This window comes from Haematobia irritans, chromosome 5 (genome assembly GCF_050003625.1).
Source record: "Haematobia irritans isolate KBUSLIRL chromosome 5, ASM5000362v1, whole genome shotgun sequence".
NCBI lineage: Eukaryota > Metazoa > Arthropoda > Insecta > Diptera > Muscidae > Haematobia > Haematobia irritans.
Window position 1 is genome coordinate 12,466,084 of NC_134401.1, and position 17,922 is coordinate 12,484,005.

Here is a 17,922-nt window from a genome sequence, read left to right on the forward strand (position 1 = left end):
CCTTTTTTATAAATTTTTAAAATTTTTTTTAACTTTCGCCTGGACCGAGAATCGAACCGCGGACCATGCAATTTGTAAGCCAATACACTATCCACTGAGCCATGTAGCCGTTATTGTCATCAATAGACAATTACCCATATAAGTTATATTTATATAGCATAGCTTGCGGCGCCACGAGCCGATTAAATAAAGTTTATTTAACAGAAAAATACATTTAGTTGGGCACCTTGGAGCAGTGGTTGCTACGTCCGACTTGCATGCCAACAAGGGTCGTGGGTTCGATCCCTGCTTCGACCAAAGTTTTTTTTTTTATTTTAACATATATTCCAGATATGGTCGTAAGATTCAACATTACATTCTACTATATTAAATTTTTACTATGAACTGTAAAATGTGTCTTATTAAAGACCTAAATTTAGAAAAGAACAGTGTTTGATATAAACGAAATGAACTGTGTTGTTGGTTCATTTTATTGAAAAAATACAAATTTTGTAACAAACGATTTTTTTTGGTGATAACAGTGTATACTTTTCGAAGCAATTCAAAAAAGTCTAACAAAAAAAAACGTTTTCGGTACACGTTTTCCAAACGTATTTGTTCTTTGCGTGTAGAGTCAAAAGGACTTTAATTCGTGGCAACACCAAAAAATCAAAATGTTGATGAAAATCCTCAAAATTTGTATGGGTGGTCATGAATGGGGCCAAAAGGACCTTAATTCATGACCACCCCCAAAAAATCAATATTTCGATGAAAATCCTGAGAGAAATTCAAATTTTTATATGAAAAACTTGTTTTGGCTATAACTCTTTAAATATGCGTCCTAGAGCCAAAAGGACCTTAATTCATGACCACCCACAAAAAAATTAAAATTTCGACGAAAATCCTCAAAAATTGCAAATTTTTATATCCGAACGAGGTAAAAAAAATTAAAAAATGAACTCATTTTTTCATTTTTTTATCCACAGTTTATATATTTTTTCTGTGTACATTCGTGAAGTAAAGTAAACGCTTTAGCCGTTAAATATCTGTATAATATTTTCTAATGAATAAAATGTATATTTTTTTTCAAAACATCACGTTTTGTTCAAACGAATATATTTGTTACCTTAATTTTTCTCCAATATTTTACGTTTTATGTCAAAATGTAGTAAAGTAGCAATAAATCACGCTGCAATTTGTCTGGTACTACAGAAACAGAATAACAGGGCACTGCATCTAAAACTTAAGTATTAACAAATAAATTAATTTTGTTTGCCTCCCATTATTCACATAAAACTTTTTCTATTTTGGGATGAACTCTGTTTTCTTGGATTTTGTTTTTGGACTTTCTTGTGTTTCTGTTTTTTTCCTAGTTCTTTAACTTAATGGTATTTAAAGGTCAATTTTGTTTATTTTATAAAATTAGCCTCTTGAGATTTGTATTTGAAGTTCAAATGTTAATAACATTTTCAGTTAAAATTTAAATATGAAAACATTTGAGGTGACACTCATAAATATTGGATAGCAGTTATACCAAACAAGTCTGTTGAATCATTAGAAAATATAACGAAAAAGTGTGTGTTAATAAAGAGAATGGTTGATTAAAAACCCTATTTTGTTGCAATAATAATTCCCTTACTGTAGGATTTTAACGCAATCGATAGAAATATTTTTGGTAAATTAATTTGTTTGTATTAAAAGCGGGGACCAGCAGGTGTCTTCTTTTCTTGGCTTTTATTATAATGATTTTTTTTTTTTAAAATCAATGTATTAATCAAAGATATTGGCTAATGATAAAGACATTTGTTACAAAATTTTTGTGTTACACATAAAAACTAGTTTTACAGTAACTTGGTACTATTGTTTTTTTTTTTCATAGGAACATTTATTGTTTTGGGGTATGCTTTTAAAAACATAACAATAGATGATTTATACAATTGTGTTTGTTTTGTACAATTTATTATTATATTGTGTGGTATTTATGGACCACAATTTCTCCTAATAAATAAATTTAGAGGATTTTGCTGGTTTTACAAAAAATAAATAAATAAAATAAACTGTAGTCAAAATTTTTCTTCCATGATATTCGAGTTTGTTAAAAATGTAATATAGCATTTTTCAAAGAAGCCTAGATTATGTTTTTTATATAAAGTACAGAATTGCCACTAACAAAGCAAAAGATCAATTGAAAAGTCTTCGGCCTAATAAAAAGTTGAAGTTTAAATTTTCCAAGTAGAGTTGGGCCGCTATACATTTCGTGGTAGTTCTTTTTTCCCCTTGAGTTGGTTGCGTTTTTTAATGATATCTGCCATATTTATTTTATTTATTTATTATTTATTACAATTCTAAAAACTATAATAAACATTAAAGCACTATCGACTTTATCTCCCATATATTCCCACCTGTGTTACCAAACGACCAGGATCGATTTTTCATATTTAATTCTTCGTGACCATTTCGTCCAAAAATAAAAAAAAATACCATTATCGTATTCCAACCATCTGTCTGATTTTTTTTTTTTGATAGGAAATGCAGAATTATAACTAACAAAGTAAAATGTCAACAGAAAGGACATCGGCCTTTTATTAACACATATATACAATTTCGTATCAATTTTTCAATACATATAATTTACTTATACTTTATACAAAAAATATTTTATGAAACACTGTTTTTGTTTTTATTTCTTTTCAGCATTCATCAATTAGTTTATTACCACTTCTACAGTATTGTATTCTAAGGAAAAGAATACATGTTAAAAACTCATTCTCATTGCTAAATTTAAGGTAATTATTGTTTATAAAACTTTTCTATAATTACTGCTTTTTATCAAATCTTTCAACAAAGAGTACACTTCAAATTGCTTATTTTTTGATAAAAAAATGCATTTGTCTCATTTGTAAAATGAGGGCAAGTACTAGTTTTATTTACTTAAGATTATGATCGATTATTATTGCGATATTGGGGAATTTGTTGGTTTATATTAAATAAAGATTTTATTGCAATTTAGGGATTCTAACGAGAATAAAACATTCGACATTTTCAAAATTTGGAAATGTCAATTGTTCGACTTTTGTGATTTTGCAACTTTCAATACGACATAAAAAGAACTATGCATGTGAAGAAAAAATTCGAATTTTGTTAGCATAACTACTTTTTTAAACAGAGCTCTGTTAATTAGTTAACAGAGCTTCATAAAAGTGCTAACAGTATACTGTAAAGAGTTAAGAGAGATATTCTGCCCTAACCAATGAGAAATTTGAAGAAAATATTACAAAAACTCTACCAAATGTAAAAATCTTAATATGAAGCTTTGCATCAAATTTTTTATTTCTTTTTTATTTATTTATTTTGGCAAAATTTTATTTTTATAGAAAATTTTGTCAAAATTTTATTTCTATAGAGAATTTTGTCAAAATTTTATTTCTATAGAAAATTTTGTCAAAATTTTATTTCTATAGAAAATTTTGTCAAAATTTTATTTCTATAGAAAATTTTATTCCTTTAGAAAATTTTATCAAAATTTTATTTCTATAGAAAATTTTGTCAAAATTTTATTTCTTTAGAAAATTTTGTCAAAATTTTATTCCTTTAGAAAATTTTGTCAAAATTTTATTTCTGTTGAAAATTTTGTCAAAATTTTATTTCTATAGAAAATTGTGTCAAAATTTTATTTCTATAGAAAATTTCGGCAAAATTTTATTCCTTTAGAAAATTTTTTCAAAATTTTATTTCTGTAGAAAATTTTGTCAAAATTTTATTTTGTCAAAATTTTATTTCTATAGAAAATTGTGTCAAAATTTTATTTCTATAGAAAATTTTGGCAAAATTTTATGTTTATAGAAAATTTTGGCAAAATTTTATTTCCATAGAAAATTTTGGTAAAATTTAATTTTTATAGAAAATTTTGTCAAAATTTTATTTCTATAGAAAATTTTGACAAAATTTTAGAAAATTTTGTCGACCACTGGAGTCCCATCCTCTCCAAAATTAATGAGACATATGTTGTGAGTGGCAATGACAAAAGTGGGTGGTTACATTTTAGATCTAATTAGATTGGTCAGGAATACCATTTAATATTAGTACCTCTGTTAACGTTCTACAGTGCTCTGTTGGAACCTTTAAGAAGCTCTGTTAACTAATTAACAGAGTTCTGCTAAAAAGTGGTTTGTGTCCGTGCTAACTAAATTTTGAATTTATCTTCACGCACATCAAAGAACTACATAATTTTTTCATTAGAATTCAAATTTCGACTTTTTTGTTAAACTTCGAAAATTATGTGACCATAGTTGCATGCTGAAAAAGACAGAAAATAATAACAGCAATATTTTTTCAAGTTAAATATTAATTGAATCATTTTTATGTTAGCCTGATATCAACGCATGCTGGCTTTTCGTCCAAATCGATTACTTTACATTAATTACAATTTTTAAATGCGAGCTAATTGGTTCTTAATTAATTGATTAAAATAACTATTTAATCGATACATTATTTAATTGGATCATTATATTTATTTCATTTGAAAATTAATTATGACCATTTCGTGATTGAATAAAAAAAAAACTATAAATGTACAAAATGCATGCCATATATCTACAGATCGATCTATGTAGAAAGTTTTCTTATAATATTGCCAGACAGTAGCTTTAATATTTGTATCATTACCTATATTATCCACCAAATCTTATTGCATTTTGCTGAATAAAATTTTTCCATAGGAATATTTGCTACAAATTAACATAGTTCATTTTAAAAATAAATTTATAAAAATTCGTCAATTCCCGACTAAATATAATTCTAAAAATTTCGTCATTAACTTAATTTATTTTTGTGCAAATTGACTCAGAATTATGACACATTGTGAATATCACACATAAGGTGTGGTCGCAGCTAAAACTACGATTTGATATATCTTCTCCATCTCTATATTATGTTGATCAAATATTTGTATCTCTTATTTAATATTTATATCACTCAAGTACATTTTAATTGAAATTTGTATCTTAAGAGGAACTAGCGGCAGGATGGTGATAAAGATTCATGTTAAAATTCTGTAGCTATGGCCTGAAATTGAAGCAAACTATACTATAGTTTTTTATTCTTCCATGTCTTCTTTAATTCAATTAAAGTTCATTTTCTTCTCGTCTAACGTCACAGATGAGTTAATTTGTTTGTGTAGCAGGTTACACGCATCTTTTTTTTTTGTTTTGCTGATATTCAGTTTTATTTTTTGTTGATCTTCAACCTTAAATATTTGACTTGTTGTTGAGTATTCTTTTTTTAGCGCGTAGCCAATGGAATGGTTTATTGTAAACTAGTATTGCAAATTAAATATAATTTTAAAGCTTATGCATGAACGATCAATTCAAATAATATTTTTACAAAACATGGTTCTACGATTACAAAATACGTTTGATTTAATTTTCGGATTAATAATAACATCCATTTAAAAATATATGCGTTTTACAAAGTAAATATATTTTCAAATGTCCACTTTTGTGCCGAATAAGTTGTTGATTACTAGTTTTTTGGGTGTGTCCTCTATTCACTGCGATGTTTTTGGTTTCCTTGGTAACAAAATTATATTTGGTTACGAAAACACAGGATTACTACCAAAAAATCATAAAATGCTTCCTTTTCAATGGTAGCATGAGAAGGAAAAACCAATAAACCACACGCAAATGAATCTTGACTTGTGTTGGAGGCTAGGCGGGACTGTCACTTCTCATGCAACAAACTACCTACTTAAAGGTCTTACACAAACCAAACGTACTAAACCATAATAGTTTTCGTTGCGTTCCTCCCCCACTATATGACAGGTGTGTGATAATATGCAATTCTTGGGGTAAAAAGTACTAATTTTACCATATGATCTAAAACAAAAACTACATTCATAATTTAGTCACGAATTTGCCGGCCGTTTTTACCACACTTAACTAAAACAACAACCCCACCACAAAGACAAAACAAGGAAATTACAAAAAAAAAAACTGACGTCATCTGTTGAAAAAGAAGTATTCTCTTCCTATAGTGTTGACTCTTCGTGACAAAATACCAGGATACGCCTTTATGGGGGGATATTTCGAAAAAGGGGGGATTTAACAGTGTGTGTGTGTGTGCTTTAAAGATACCGGATTAGGGTGGGTGGTTGTATATACCGTTCAACAGTAATAATGCCGTCGCCTATAGGCCATTTTCAGTAGACGAGCCTCTTTGTTATTTTCTTTGATTTTGTTATTGTGTGTGTTGCTACAGTGGTAAAAAGAGAGCAACATATTGTCATTTTGGGAGGTTAGCTGTTGGGGATTTTTTTTTGGGAGGTTAGCTGAAGGAATTGCAACTACTGTGTAAACACAACCATAGCGAATGTCGGTTGGCGAAACCTTAAAGTGAATTTTGTTATGGGAAACTTGAAAGGTGTGACATAAATCGACCATACCTATCGACTGCTTGGAAAATTCTTTTGTGTTCTAATACCTTCACACCAAAAAAACTTATTTCTGATTCAATCACGAAATTAGTTGATCCAATTAATTTTTTAATTGAAATGTTTTCAATCACAAAAATGATAGTATCAATTAAAAAATTAAATTAAAAGTCAATTAAAAAATTAGTTGATCCAATAAAAAAAATTAATTGATACTATTAATTTTTGTAATTGATTTTTGTTTCAATTAAAAGATTTGTTGAATCAATTACATTTTTAATTGAGTATGTTTTAAACTCTTTTTTTCTGTGTTGGCCGTAAATCGCAAGATGGACAAGATTAATTTATTTTTTCTCCAAAAAATATATATTAAAATCGCACCAGGAAATTATTATTTGCAATCAACATGCTTTCAAATATTTCTCCTTAAGATCGAGATCCATTCTAATCACACAAAAAAATTTTTTTCTGATTCAATCACGAAATTAATTGATCCAATTAATTTTTAATTGAAATGTCTCCAATCACAGAAATGATACTATCAATTAAAAAATTAATTGAAGGTCAATTAAAAAATTAAAAAATAATTGATACTATTAATTTTCGTGATTGATTTTTGTTTCGATTAAAAAATTTGTTGATTCAATTAAATTTTTAATTGAATATTTTTTAAAACTGAATTCAAATTTTAATTGGAAAAATTTTCGTGAAATTTTTTTCTGTGATATTGCTTTAAGCATTCGTGGTTATAGGGACTATCACTTGGCGATTTTGAGTTTGTACAATCAAAAGAGTGAAGAATTGTAGAGAGCCATGAGAGAAAATTACATTTTCTCCCAATAAATATTCACATTCACACACACTTTATACTCTAATGTTCTATTAACATTTTTCTAAAACTTTTGTAGTTTTTTTTTTTAATAATAAACTTATCAAACAAATATATTGATATTTTTCGGCAAACGGCAAGGCTTTAACGCAAACTTCATGACAGTGCTTCAGGTTTGCAATTTGGTATAAATCCCTTCAAAATTATCTGGTCACACCGATTTTTTATAGATGCCATAAGAAAGAGGTTTGCAGTATAGTGTCATTATTCGATACCAGATATTAATTTTCCACGGGAGCAAAACAGAGTGTTGGCCAATATTAGATGAACCACTGTGTCAAATGATTTGCTGATGTCATTGTATAGCTTATTGTTGATTTTTTCGTGTTTTGTGAAAACTCATACACTGAGGGTGTAAAGTTCATTGACTTTTATATTATGCAAATACGCATACATAGGCAAAAAAAAAGTATATTTATAAATATCATATACAAACATCATGAACAAATTCATACATGACTTGTATATGTGAAATAATTGTTTGTAAACTCGTGTAACATGCCAACAATCAGTGGCAAAGGCGATTTATAGATAAAAAGCAACAATATTTGGTTAAAACCTCATAGTATATCAAGGATCAGGGTACAGGGAAAAAATTCTCTATCAGCGGCAAACAAGTTGTTGTGTGAATACCAAAGCCTGGTAGGGAACTGGTGGGAAAGTTAATTTTCTTTTATGGTATTATTTTGGTAAATGTTCGAAGCTTTATTGTTGGTTACCCAGTGTTGCTATAAAAAATATTTGGATGTTGGTTTATGATTGTCTGCACAGAAAAAAAAGTGTCTTGTAAATTTAAGGACCATTTTGACTTCCACATAGTTCAACAAATTTACTGTAATATAGTTCATTTTTCGTAACCACAACGAAAATTAACTTAGCTAAAGCAAAACTTATAAAAATTCAGTAAATGTTTTTTAGTTCACTAACTACGAAATGGGAAGGATTTTTCCTTAAATAAATTTCCAACACAGTAGTTAATGCATCGTTGATTCTATTATAAAAATACATGGGCAATATAAAAATCTTACTACGAAATGTGGACAATTTACTAAGAAAAAATTTTGTATGGAAAAAAATTTTTGTAGTAAAAATTAACTTAACGACATTACCGATTCGTACGATGGCTACCTACAGATTATATCCCTTTTTATTATATGTTGGAGTGTTTTTACTCACATTGAAAATTTTAGTTAAAATAGAATAAAAATTAGTTAATATAATCCTTGACAGGTGTATACAATTTTTATAGATTCCTCATAGATTTGGTATATATTTTACCTTAACTTATAGATAGAATTCCTACTAATCAATAAACGTGCTACTGGAAAATGTGAGTGCATCATGCGAGGGAGTTTTTAGAGACATTTTGTGTATATCTCGTATGATTGTTTGTGTTTGTTATTGCGTCATTTATGCTGTTGTTGGTTGTTTTGATTCTAGAGACAATGGAATGTTCCTTGTGTGTTGTTGGTATCTTTTGTGGTGAGAGTTGTTTTTTTGCAATAGCAAGATCAGAAAGGGAACGTGTGTGTGTGGAGTTGTTTTTCTTTACGGCAGATATGTATCCCTTATGACTATTTGTGTCTTTCAGTTTTATTGTTGCATTCAGTTATGTTGATGCATTTATGAAATGCACACGTGGATTTAATTTTGCAAAATTGTACGTGCGGTATTGGTGTTTATTAATGAAAATACATTTATTTCGAAACATTTTAGAAACTGAGAAGTGAATGATGTGATGTTAGAGGAATCAAAAACGCTTTTTATTGATAAAAAAAAACAAATAACAGATTAAGGAACTGTATATTTCTGTTAATATGTTAGTTTAAAATTAGTGCGGATTTTAAATTGATTTACATAAAAAATATACAACATGAGTGGTAATAAGATGATTTATATTTATTCTACATCTGGATCACAGGTTGAGAAGCAACAATTTTTTTGAATCTATATTTTTTATGTTACAGCAATTCCTACAGGTGAGTACTAAGTTCGAGTTTAGCCGCTAAAATTAAAAATAAATCACTAAGCAAAGTATAAAATTATACGGAGAATAGCCCAAATCAAGTTTTTTATAAAGATTATTTTTTATAATGGATTATTAAAGAAAACTTATCATGGAAATTGCAATTTTAGCCGCTAAACTCGAACTTAATATCCACCTTAAATACTAAATGCTATACTGACAAGTGGAAATTATGTCTAATTTTATAATATTTTTTATTTCAATTATATTCTGAGAATAATTTCAATAACGTCCCATTTGTCCATGGATATGATTCCAATAATGTACCTACTGGATGGATTTTTCAATGTGGTAAGTTTTTCTGTAAACGGTATTTTGTCCGTTTTTAATAAAACCAAAATTTCAATTTATTAAAAATTATTTTTTTCACTTGCAGGTAGACAGGTCTCGTAATGGTAATTTTTTGAATATTCTTACTGTTTAATACTAATTAAGCTGATATCCTTATTGGCTCTAGGAAATACTCTTGAAAACCGTAAGTTAAAGATCAATATGAACGATAGAATTAATTAATTAATAATATTTTTCTTATATTTTGTATAACTTCAGATGCCTCTAAGCCAAATCCGCCCAACAAAAGTTAGCCAAAATCGATGAAATTGGACAATTCAATTGAATATAGCAACTTATGCCACATATATCTTTCATATGGATAGAAAACATGGACATTTAAATTAATTAGTTTAGTCCTAATAACATAGAATATTACTCTTTTGAAGAAGCAATTACTAACTACAGACAAGTAAATGCGTCCAACGTACTAATAAAAATATTTCCTTTATTGTATATCATAAGCCATAGTTTTGTGTAATATAATAATAATTCTTTGAAATAAAATACTGGTGGTTATAGAAAATTGACTTGTTTTGTACGAAAAATTTCTTAGTTGTATACAGGCTTTTTGTACTTTTGATTCCTCAATTTCTCTACTTTTTTGAAAATTATACCGACAAACAGTTTATTTCAAACCAATTTCTTAATACATGTTTCCCAAAAAATTGTTAATTTTTCCGGATAGCAGGAATATTTTGAATGATTTTAACTATATTCTTCCCACAGCATAGTAATAATGAACTAAAATACGATGTAATACATGAACTAATTTATAAGAAAATCATGAACTTATCTAGATGAAAAAAATCTTTGGCGCCAAATCATGGTCATTCTTACTATGGGTTAGTTCATTTTTCATAAAAAATAGTAAACTTTTTTTTCGGTGTGACTACTCCCTTTCTTTTTATATCTTTGAATACTACACCCATTCTGTTACAGCTTTTGTTTCTGGCCTCATTTTAGTCCCATAAATTTCCAGCTATGTCCTTGCAAAAAATCAATGTTGGTGTAAATAGTATTGAACAACAATACTTGAGCTAAGTAACATAAACTCAAATGATGTCATATTTTTCCTTTAGCATGTCAATTCTGCGATGAAATTTGCGTGAATTACATAGAGTATGAGATCATCGGGAAATCTTTAAGGGTTGTGGGACATTTTATCGCATAAATGTTCTGGTGACGACATAATAATGCAATGCTTTGAAATTGCTTGCACTAAACTACCCTAAATTGCATTTAGGCATTTTGGCCATAAAATGGGTAATTCAATTCTAGAAATTATACAGTCCAATCTAATGGTAATGATGTAACTTTAAAACACATATAATATTATTTTTGAGAGAATTAGGAAGACAAATATTTCATATAACCTTAAAAAACAAAGTAAACATTTTTAAAAGGATTTGGATTAGCCCTACAACTCCTCCATAACTAATATATGGATTGAGATCGAGTTTTTAGATGATGGCATCAATAACAATCACTCAATTGCAAAACATATTTATATAAATAAGTTTCGTGTTTTGTATGTCATAGTATTATTACAATATCCAAGTACATCGAACTTTAAGGTAAATTTAGGTTAGAGTAGTCCCATAAAGTCAAGTGGAATATTGTCAGAAACTAACAAAAAAAGTAAAGGCCAACCTTTTTTTTTGTTGGTTCGGAAATATTTTGCAAAATTTTCCTCTCCAAAGTTTTTCTATAGAAATAAAATTTGGAGAAAATTTTCTATAGAAATAAAATTTGGAGAAAATTTTCTATAGGAATAAAATTTGGAGAAAATTTTCTATAGAAATAAAATTTTGACAAAATTTTCTATAGAAATAAAATTTTGAGAAAATTTTCTATTGATATTAAATTTGGACGAAAAATTCCTATGAAAATAAAATCTGGACAAAAATTCCTATGGAAATAAAATTTTGACAAAATGTCCTATGGAAATAAAATTTTGACAAAATTTTCTATAGAAATAAAATTGGGAGAAAATTTTCTATAGAAATAAAATTTGGAGAAAATTTCTTATAGAAATAAAATTTTGACAAGATTTCTTATAGAAATAAAATTTTGACAAAATTGTCTATAGAAATAAAATATTGACAACATTTTCTATAGAAATTAAATTTTGATAAAATTTTCTATAGAAATAAAATTTTGACAAAATTTTCTATAGAAATAAAATTTTGACAAAATTTTCTGTTGATATAAAATTTGGACGAAAATTCCTATGGAAATAAAATTTTGACGAAATTCCTATGGAAATAAAATTTTGACAAAATTTCCTATGAAAATAAAATTTGGACAAAAATTCCTATGGAAATAAAATTTTGACAAAATTTTCTCTAGAATTAAAATTTTGACAAAATTCTCTATAGAAATAAAATTTTGACAAGATTTCCTATAGAAATAAAATGTTGACAAAATTTTCTATAGAAATAAAATGTTGACAAAATTTCCTATGAAAATAAAATTTTGACAAAATTTCCTATGGAAATAAAATTTGGACAACATTTCCTATGGAAATAAAATTTTGACAAAATTTTCTATAGAAATAAAATTTGGAGAAAATTTTCTATAGAAATAAAATTTGGAGAAAATTTCTTATAGAAATAAAATTTTGACAAAATTTCTTATAGAAATAAAACTTTCACAAAATTCCTTATAGAAATAAAATTTTGACAAAATTTTCTATAGAAATAAAATTTTGAGAAAATTTTCTATTGAAATAAAATTTTGACAAAATATCTCATAGAAACAAAATTTTGACAAAATTTTCTATAGAATTAAAATTTTGACAAAATTGTCTATAGAAATAAAATTTTGAAAAAATATCTCATAGAAAAAAATCCTATAGGAATAAAAGAAGAAGAATATAGATAAAAGAAGAAGAATATAGATTTTTTGTTTGGTAGTTTTTTGATAGAATTTTCTCCAAATTTTTGTAGATTGTTTTTGGCTCGATTGGCAACCGTGGTTTAAATCCCTAATAGTTAATAATCATTATTTTTAAAATAGCTCAATATTTGTCTACTATCTCAGCTATTTCATTTTATCAAATTCAACTTTTAAGTAATCAATCATTACTAACTATTCTCTTCAGCCATTGTAGTTTCTCCCCATCTAATATTTCCAAGTATATTTTATTGATTGTTTTCTGAAAAATTGCATTGAATGTGTCAAAACCGACATTATCATTGATAAAGGTGTAACTAGAAAACCTCTCTTGAGTGAATTTAAAAAGGATAGTTGACATGTTGCCAAACCCTTGACATTTTTTTCCACACTTTTCAATGCAATTCAAAGAACAAACACTCACACACACGACTTCTACTGCTGATACACTTGTCGTTGACAATTCGGATCCACCAACCCTCTTGCTCTCAGTGAGTTTAAATTATTGATGAGATGAGAGTAAAATGACACTTGGTTATTGTACATGCAATATTAATTGTTTTAACCGGTAGCAGACATAAGGACAGACAGACGGCGTCATGGTTGCCGTCTCGTCTATGCTCGAAGAAGACTGTGATTTATAGATATGGCGCCTAAAGGTTGTGCTATAATTGTGGGTGGTTTGGGGTTTATGCGAATGGGGTTGAATGACAACACTTAGAAGAGCTTTATGTTTAAGCATTAAAATGAAAAGGTAACCCTTAACCCGTTGATTCAGATAAAAATGGCGCCAAACAGAAAAGGAGACAATAGAGAATGAATGAGACATTTTTTTCTATAGACATTTTGTCATATTTTTTCCTAGACAAAAGAAAGCATACATTTTTTACTCCACCAGATTTTTATAAATACACATAAATTAATATATTTTTAAATTCAATAAATCCATATGTATGTACATAAAATAACGTAACGTTAAATTGATTGATAAATTTAATTTAAAGATATCTTCGTTATCATTTAAGTTTCTCATTAACTGAATGAATGGGAGAATGTCAATATGGCAACACTATTCAGCAAGATCGTCTTTTGTTGTGTGATCTAAGAGGGGCTTTAGATGGGCTTATTTTGAAAAATTATTTACTACATAAGCATTTATTTCAACAAAATTTCAGATGAAAACCTTTTTTCATTATTTTTGGAATTTAATCATTGGTGATATAAGAGACACGATTTGGTTCCACAATTTGGCAATGTCCACAATGTTAGCAGATACTATAAAAATATAGCGATTTGTTGATAATACACTGGTAGAAAAAACTTAGTTATACTAATGAAATGTGTCTTTAAAATTGAGCCAATGAAATAAATGCATTGATATAACAAATTTTCTGTTAATCAACGAAACGTTTCATCATTAATGAATATTTTCATTGCCTTAATGAAATTGTTTGGTTATATCAATGAAAAATTTTCGTTGGTTTATTTCAGTGAAATTTTCTTTGTGTAGTGTAATATTTGATGCCCATAATGTTGTACATTCGGTGGGATATTGTATTGTGACAAAATCTGTAATCTACTTTTTCGATATTTTTATTTTCTAATAAAATGAAAAAGTTGAAATATGCTTTTTAACGTTTTGAAAACCAACAAAAATATTTCTGATTCAATCACGAAATTAGTTGATCTAATTAATTTTTTAATTGAAATGTCTTCAATCACAAAAATGATAGTATCAATTAAAAAAATAAATTTAAGTCAATTAAAAAATTAGTTGATCCAATAAAAAAAATAAATACTTTGTGATTGATTTTTGTTTCAATTAAAAAATTTGTTGAATCAATTACATTTTTAATTGATTACTTTTTCAACTCTTTGTTGAAAAAAGTTTGAGGTTTTTTTCTGAAGTCAATATTTGCAAAATTTGGAAGTCAATTGATTTTTAACACTCTCATAATAAGTATTTCAGGTTATAGTAAAGTAGATAATTTAACCACCTTTGTGAAGCACATTAAAATTTCCGTGGGAATAGAATCAAATTAACCCCATACTGTGAGCAAATAGTATTATTAAATTGAATACCAAGTATTGAATATACGATTATGCTGGCTTAAAAATAATCATAAGACAGTCTAATCTACGAAATGATAATCACACTAAAAAAATTCTATTAACTAACACATTAGTCCTGATAGAATATCATCACTTTTGGTACACACACACAATTATTAAAGTTTTTTTTAAGTATCTAATAATATTTCAATTTCTTCAATTATACCACAAAAATGCAATTACAATATAATTGCCTTACTGACATACTGAATACATACGGCTGAAAGATGATCTCTGTTGTTGTATATTTAACAAGATTAACAAACATTGTTACGTTTCTTTTTATTATATCTTACGTAATCTTTTAAGTCTGTATGTTTGCAGCAATTGTAGTCTGTTTTCTCTATCCATATAAACATTTTTCACAATAGCCAATGAAGTATGGAAAAAAATTATGCCATCACTGGCAACGAATGTCTGTTATGCATTTGTGAAGTATGCGTAATTTATTCATTCATATTGTATCCGAGGAAGAAGAAAATGAAAATGTGTGACGACGACCACAGTTTTGTATTCCCTTCTTACATATGCCTCCATAAATATATTGTATTTCTTCTAGTAGTCACAATTTTTTTTTATATCACACTTTCTTCCAGAGCAATTTTTTTTTGTTGTTAATAATTCCCTCCTCATTCACATTTATTTGATTTCATATATTTTTTCTTTCATTCATTCATCCATTCATGCTTCAAGTGTATTGTGTATTATGATGATATTGAATGTAATACAAATAAAAAGTATTGCAAAAATAATAAAATTCTTTACTTGAGATTAATTGTGTCATGTCTTGAGGAGTAAAAGTTCATTGTAAAATTAATTCAAGCAAATAATTTGTAGACACTTCAATGAACGAAGACGATTTTTTTTTTGTATTCAGAAAGAAATGAAAAATTAATTTGTTTGTAAATATTAACTTAAAAATTAAGGGCATTATTAAGATCCATAAAAGATCTGTTGTTTTTTGTTATTGGCTAGACAATCCGTGAGAGATTAAATAATTCCATTTCAATGTTATTGTTTATTCATAATATTGTGAGGGATACAGGATCCAAAATCTATGACAGTGTCCAGTGTGCAATCAATTTCGAGAATGATGTACTTTTTTTCCCCCAATCGAAATCTCCATTAGACAAACGAAATTTCCCTCTTAAAGTATTTTCTTTTAGAGCAATTAAGACCGAATTTATGATTCAACACTTGTCCCTAACCTTTTTTATTTTCTTTTAAAGAAGAATTTTTAGAGTCAAAAGAAAACTTTCCTTGCCTGAAATTTGGTTCCTCAGAAAAGAGAATCCTTCTTTCAGTGTAGGTTCACACTATGTCGAAATCTCGCTTTTTTGGAATTGAAATTCAAATGGGATATTTCAAATGTTAGAAAAGTAGATTTTTTAGATTAGTGTGGACCGTAGTATAAGGTGATAAATCTCCTTAATTTTAAAGTGGATTCCAATTTCCTAAGTTAGATTGATTCAATTTGCCCTGTCTCATCTCACGTAAGCCACACTTCTTCCTTATATCGTAGTCTTCTTTTATTTCCGAACCCTGTGTTTCTAACAAATTCCATAGTTTGTTTCCAGTAGCTTTTCTTCTAGACAATGTGCTCTGAATTAACGTTAACGTTGTTTGAGCCAAACAAAACATCAAAATCCAAAAACAAATAATGTTATGATGAGAATATTAGACATTGAAAAGAGAATATAATAAAATGCAAATAATAATTCTCAATGTGAGAGTAAGATTGAGATGCACCAAGTTATCATTGAGATAACCATTTGAATATCGAGAACAATGATAATAACATTTCGATAGATCCACTTAACTTATGTTAACATTAGAAATAACATATGTACATAATAACATTTAATAAAATGCAAATAAATATCTCTCAATGTAAGAGAAATTGAATATTAAGCACAATGATAATAACATTTCAATAGATCCACTTAACTTATGTTAACTTCAGAAATAACATAAGTACATAATAACAGTTAATGAGAAGCTTAAGATGGAATAATAATAATAATGTCAAAATCTGTCAACGATTATGGCTTTAATTAGCATTGTTAGAAAAGTAAACTTTAACTGCCCAGCATGATATAAATTGCACTATACATCATAATATTGCTTTGGTAAACCTGCTGCTGAAGTCAATTTAGAATAAAAAATAATTCAAAATCAGCACAAACTCATTTTGCCATCCTCTTGAGACAAGTTCAAAACATAGTAATTTGTATATTAAATGCAAAATCAAAGAATTGGAGCACATCTAATGATACACATTATAATAACTCCTCTGAAGTAAATAACCTTTGACTTTGTGCTCCATTTTAAATTATGGTATAATTACATTTTTAGTAAGACCATAACACTTGTCAATTTGTTTACACATATATATGGACATTTTGTGATGTTGGACTCTTAAAATAAGATTTTGTTTTTCATGTCCAATTAAAATAAAAACCAAACGAGAAGAAGAAGAAAAACGTTTTCCATATCAAATGGCATACTGCATGCTGTCTGTGTTCGTTCATTCGTGTGTGTCTTTCATTCGATATTGTTTTTGCTTTATTTAGCACTTGTATGGCATTCTATGGCATGTACTGAAATTTAGGTAATGAGACTAATCCGTCCAGTTTGTTGTGTCTGTCCATATTCATGAATTTGTTTGTTTTCGTTATATGGTTATATTTTAGAACATGTTGAAGTACATACATATACATACGAACACAACCATTGCATTGGAAGGTGGTGTAAAAAGTTGAGATTATGTATAAAAATACGCATGTTTTTTTTTCTGACAATTTTCTCGTTTCTCTCGTATTTAATATAATATTTTAATTTAAATTAACATTAACTTTGAACCTATTATTACCATACAAATTCCTTTGAATATGGATATACGTAATTAAAAAAAATTTGATATGTTGGCAACTCTGTTTATTGGGTTTTCTATATCAAACCGAAATGTGATATCACTACTATACTTATATCCATTCGGTTTTTTCTTCGCTTTTCGGATTTTTATACTTCAAATTTTTTGTAGAAATACTCGAGTTTCTTACTTAAAGCTCGGCCCAAATAAGGGTTGATGCATTTAAAAATGTTTTACTTTTTGGGTAGAATCCAATACCGAAATACTCAAGTAAGCCAGGATTACCAATGTTGGTACTTTGTACATTTTATATCCTGCACCATATGTGTAGAACAGGATATTATAAGCAATAGTGATTAGGGTCGCCCCTGAATCGACTTCGTCTGTGT

At 27.6% G+C, this 17,922-nt stretch overlaps 1 protein-coding gene and 1 long non-coding RNA gene across 10 annotated transcripts in view; both read left to right on the forward strand.

The window, feature by feature from the left end:
• hts (adducin 1-like protein hts) overlaps positions 1 to 17,922 on the forward strand; it is an 81,874-nt gene that overhangs the window by 18,828 nt on the left and 45,124 nt on the right. For all 9 annotated transcript variants that reach the window (XM_075309936.1, XM_075309935.1, XM_075309934.1 and 6 more), the window contains one exon: positions 2,674 to 2,765. The gene's annotated coding sequence lies outside the window, so the exon portion shown is untranslated. The remainder of the gene's footprint in view (positions 1 to 2,673; positions 2,766 to 17,922) is intronic.
• On the forward strand, positions 9,397 to 10,166 carry LOC142241170 (uncharacterized). Its single transcript, XR_012723512.1, has 3 exons — positions 9,397 to 9,612; positions 9,698 to 9,796; positions 9,871 to 10,166. It is a non-coding gene; the product is annotated as an uncharacterized LOC142241170 (long non-coding RNA).